The following is a 5837-nucleotide window of genomic DNA, read 5'->3' as shown; positions in this document are numbered from 1 at the left end:
AACAATATTTTGATTTACGTTACTGGAAGTACCATCCATGATTTTATCATTTTTCAGGCTTGCACTCAACCGTTCTGTTGGAAAGGATTTTCTATCAAGACTGTTATACAAAAATAATAAGGGTCATTTTACAGTGCATCCGGACGATATGGACCGTCCGTCGGAGCGAATTCGACGGTCCAGATCCGATGCAATACGTTGATGTCACGTGTATTATATCAGACCCCGAGGGGCATTTTCAGGAGAAAAAATATTTTGAACTGATCTGATTTTCCCTCCCAAATATTTCGAGGGTATTCTCGGTACGAATTTCAGGGCTATTTTTAGTTCAATATTTATCCCGTTTGCTAGGGTTTATTCCTCGCCGCCACTACGGTTTTAATCCTCGCCGGCAGGATCTAGCCGCTCATCGCGGCCCCTCCCTCCCTCGTTGCCGGCAGGATCTAGCTGCGCGTCGCGGCCCCTCCCTTCCACCACCCCAATTCCCCCGCGATCTCGCACCACCTTTTCAACGAACACGAGAGGAGGCCCACTGCCCTCCCCGCGGCGGCCGCTGGCGAAGAGTCGGCGCCATCCCACCTCCCAGTCCTCCATGCGGGTGCCTATAGCCACAAGGTTATAGGCAACCTCTTTCCCACACCTCAATTGGTTGTTTGCGTCCTCTACATATCATTTCTCAGCCATGGGTGCAGCTTTGATCTGGCCATGCGTCTCGTCTGATGGCAAGGTGGTTGGGTACGGATCATGTTCCGCGGGACTAGATGAAGCTGGCCGCCGGCCTCGACGGCCAGCCCCATTCGTCCAACCCCAACTGCATGATCTACGAACGTTCAATCATTGCATTCAACATGTATTCTTTCAATTTGGCTGATAGGTGAGATTTGGAGATCAATAGAGATGATAAGCTATTAATTTTGGAATGTACTATAAACAATTCATAGCTTATGTTGCTCAATATTTATGATGCTCGCTTCTTCTTGTGCAATTGCTGGACTGGGATCAACAGACTTGGCATGTGCTTTATATGAAAAATTAGATTCACATGGGATATCCACCTTTTCAAGATTGCTATTAAGTCTTATTATGATGTTTTAGCCTTGTTAAAGGGAGAGTAATGGTCCTCGCAAAAAGCAGAGAGAAAGGAATGACCATTCGATTCTTCCATATGTTGCATTTCATTCTTCCGTGTTTACTTATGTCCAACATTTGTTACATGCACACACTTGACAAGGTTAGTACAAGTAGTAATTTTTCCTCTGTTTTGCAGGGCTATGACAGAACATGCTATGTGATTCCATGAGGCAGGATGGATGTACCATGGCCACACCACTATGCTCCTGAAGGTGATCGCTTCAATTCAGCGTTGCAGCACCTGCAGAGGCCCCCTATGGTACATGCTTTTACTATTGTTATCCTATGCTCTATTTTTTGGCTTTGCGGCCTGCCTACGAGACATAGCTGGGATTGCGTGTTGAATCAGGCAGTATTTTTGACTTCTGTTGTGAGGCTATTGTAATGCTCGTACCTTTTTCTCTCGTATGAAAATAGACATATCATAATCCATTATTCTTCTAGGGTTGCCCCAGGCACCATTACTATCACATGGTAGTAAAAAGCAAATATAGATTTCTACGAGATCCCGTGGAGACCAAATTTATTTCAAGCAAAATATAGTAACCAATATTATTAAAGTTTTACAACTTGACTCATGTGCAATGGACTAAGAACACGGCTAGGAAACCTTCTTCGGGACTAAAACCGAACCACACCCTACTCTGTCGCTTTATGGCCAAGTGTACACTCCACATGTAAGAATGAACCACAATGTTGGACTAACTTCTTGCATCCTCGTCGTCTTCAACCGCAGCTGCATCCGATTGCCTAGCATGGTACTGCTTGAACCTACTCCTGTATTTCATTTTGTTGTAGGGTGAATCGACAAGCACAACAGGTAGCTCTCTTCTGAATTTGTCGATGTAGGCCTGCATGCGAGGATATGTTAGTATTGTTCCATATGTTTCAAAAAATGACAGAATTTTAGGTGTTACTCTACGTACTTTGTCATATTGCAACCTCAGTTTTACTCCCATAAATAATTCGATGTTCTTCAGCATGTACAGTGCACAACAAGAACTGCAACATTTTATGTTGTTGTCAGGACCCCGACTCGATGTCACATCGATCTAGCCGGTAACACCTCATATCACTTTGCGGCCTCACGCACGGTATCCCCACGGGTGTCGTCTTACCTTTTCCCGGGACCGTTTGCGCCTTTTGTCTCACGTATATGATAGTGTCGCTAGCATCCATATGATAAGGAGCCCGGGCTGACATGACTAGTCGTAAACCCAAAGTGGCACAGACTTACAGGGACAGGCATCCATGACCCAGCTTCGAACGTGTCGGTCATCAGCAAGTGGGTCCGGGATGTAGCACTGGGCTAGCAGGACTCCGGTAAACCGGGCTGTAGCGGGCTAACAGGACTCCGGTACTCAAAGCGTGACATTTCCCCGAAGGGACAGACACAGGAACGAAGAAGGACACATGCCGGCCAGCCTAAGTGTTCCAGAGCAGTAGCAAGCTACCATGGCTCAGCAGTAACACTAGGAGACATTTCCCGGTAAGAGAGGCTACTAAAGATAAACAACTAGATAGTCAGATCCCACACATACCAAGCATTTCAATCATACACACAATATGCTCGATATGTGCAAATACAACGAAGCATCACAACATGACTCTATGACACAAGTACTTTATTTAAGGCTCAGGGAGCCATACATAACATACACAAAGGTACGGGTCTCACGACCCCACATACAAGTCATACAGTCATACAAACCAGCAGCGGAAGTAACTTGTCTGAGTACAGACAACTAGTAAAATAAAAGAGGCTTGGAAAGCCTAGCTATACTACGTGGTCCTTCACAAGCTCAGGGTCACCACCTGGGTCTTTAGCCTACTCGTTGATGTCAATGTCTACATAGAACCCATCAGAAGGGGTTGCAGCGTCTTCTGTAAAAATGTAGATTATAGCAACATGAGTACAAAGGTACTCAGCAAGACTTACATCAGATCCTACATACATGCTTAGTATCAAGAAGGGTTGGTGGAGTTATTGCAGCAAGCCAGCTTTGACTCTTGGCTAGACTATCCTACGATACTCCAACTTGAAATGGTTTTGCGCACACGAGTCCACTACTCACCAATTCAATACACTACCGAGGATCCGCCTCCGTCTTCCTACGGAAGAGCCATCCTCGGCACTCACACTTATCTTGAGGCTTTTAACAGTTTCCATTTACTTGTCTATGAACTGTATAAGCAACCAAGTAGTCCTTTACCGCGGACGCGGCTATTCGAATAGATCATGTTAACCCTGCAGGGGTGTACTTCTTCATACACGCTCTCACCACTTACCGTCGTTTACACGACATGTACTCGGCAACCTTCAAGCGGAAGCCCAACGTGGGTGTCGGCCACGACCTACCTAATCACCTAAGCCTCCAGTCCAGGTTTATCGCCTATCCAGGTTCCATCCGCAGGGAGTCCGGCCGAGGTTTCCCATACGGCCCCGAACGATGTGAACAAGGTTCCCGAGATACCTAACGGGTATTCGGTACACCGTGCCACGTACCTACCGCATCACAGCCCACCCCTACGGTGTCAGGACCCCGACTCAATGCCACATCGATCTAGCATGTAACACCTCATATCACTTTGCGGCCTCACGCACGGTATTCCCACGGGTGTCGCCTTACCTTTGCCCGGGACCGGTTGCGCCTTTTGGCACACGTATATGACGGTGTCGCTAGCATCCATATGATAAGGAGCCCGGGCTGACATGGCTAGTCGTAAACCCAAAGCGGCACAGACTTACAGGGACAGGCATCCATGACCCAGCATCGAACGTGTCGGTCATCAGCGAGTGAATCCAGGCTGTAGCACTGGGCTAGCAGGACTCCGGTGAACCGGGCTGTAGCGGGCTAACAGGACTCCGGTATTCATCGCGTGACATTTCCCCGAAGGGACAGACACAGGAACGAAGAAGGACACATGCCGGCCAGCCTAAGTGTTCCAGAGCAGTAGCAAGCTACCATGGCTCAGCGGTAACACTAGGAGACATTTCCCGGTAAGAGAGGCTACTAAAGATAAACAACTAGATAGTCAGATCCCACACATACCAAGCATTTCAATCATACACACAATATGCTCGATATGTGCAAATACAACGAAGCATCACAACATGACTCTATGACACAAGTATTTTATTTAAGGCTCAGTGAGCCATACATAACATACACAAAGGTACGGGTCTCACGACCCCACATACAAGTCATACAGTCATACAAACCAGCAGCGGAAGTAACTTGTCTGAGTACAGACAACTAGTAAAATAAAAGAGGCTTGGAAAGCCTAGCTATACTACGTGGTCCTTCACAAGCTCAGGGTCACCACCTGGGTCTTTAGCCTACTCGTTGATGTCAACGTCTACATAGAACCCATCAGAAGGGGTTGCAGCGTCTTCTGTAAAAATGTAGATTATAGCAACATGAGTACAAAGGTACTCAGCAAGACTTACATCAGATCCTACATACATGCATAGTATCAAGAAGGGTTGGTGGAGTTATTGCAGCAAGCCAGCTTTGACTCTTGGCTAGGCTATCCTACGATACTCCAACTTGAAATGGTTTTGCGCACACGAGTCCACTACTCACCACTTCAATACACTACCGAGGATCCACCTCCGTCTTCCTACGGAAGGGCCATCCTCGGCACTCACACTTATCTTGAAGCTTTTAACAGTTTCCATTTACTTGTCTATGAACTGTATAGGCAACCAAGTAGTCCTTTACCGCGGACGCGGCTATTCGAATAGATCATGTTAACCCTGCAGGGGTGTACTTCTTCATACACGCTCTCACCACTTACCGTCGCTTACACGACATGTACTCGGCAACCTTCAAGCGGAAGCCCAACGTGGGTGTCGGCCACGACCTACCTAATCACCTAAGCCTCCAGTCCAGGTTTATCGCCTATTCAGGTTCCATCCGCAGGGAGTCCGGCCGAGGTTTCCCATACGGCCCCGAACGATGTGAACAGGGTTCCCGAGATACCTAACGGGTATTCGGTACACCCGGCCACGTACCTACCGCATCACAGCCCACCCCTACGGTCAGCGCTGTCCATGGCCTCCAGTAGGCTACAAACACCAGAAACTAGTTGCAACTCCTGGACGGAGAACTAGGGTGAATAAGAAGCCGAGAGGGTCCATTGGTTTCGGGCCCAATGCATGGTAGTAGCTGAATCGTAAATCACACATACAGATCTCAGTGCTTAAGGTCGGCTTCAATGAAACAACCCACCATGTACTCCTACATGGCCTCTCATCGATACCTTTACCAAATCGTGTTCACCACACCACTCCCATTACCGACATAATCATTTCACTCTAGCCCATCACCCAGATGAACCAGACCTGACACGACTCTAAGCATAGCAGGCATAGCAAGGTAGGAACAACACATACATATGGCTCAATCAACTCCTACACATGCTAGTGGGTTTCATCTAGTTACTGTGGCAATGACAGGTCATGCAGAGGAAATGGGTTCAACTACCGTAGCACACAGCAGTTTGAAACGCGTTGTCTTAATGCAGTAAAGGAGAGCAGGAGCGAGAACATGGGATTGTATCGATATGATCAAATGGTTGGTAGCTTGCCTGATGGTTCGATGCACTGATACGGTTCTTCGTTAGGGTAATCACGGTACTCCTCGGAGGCAGAACCTGTCGCAAAGGACATCGATACACAAACATCACCAAACAATGTGCAA

The sequence above is a fragment of the Triticum dicoccoides genome, chromosome 1A (genome assembly GCF_002162155.2).
Source record: "Triticum dicoccoides isolate Atlit2015 ecotype Zavitan chromosome 1A, WEW_v2.0, whole genome shotgun sequence".
Lineage (NCBI taxonomy): Eukaryota > Viridiplantae > Streptophyta > Magnoliopsida > Poales > Poaceae > Triticum > Triticum dicoccoides.
The sequence above is the reverse complement of the archived record's forward strand: the minus strand, read 5'-3'. Positions refer to the sequence as shown.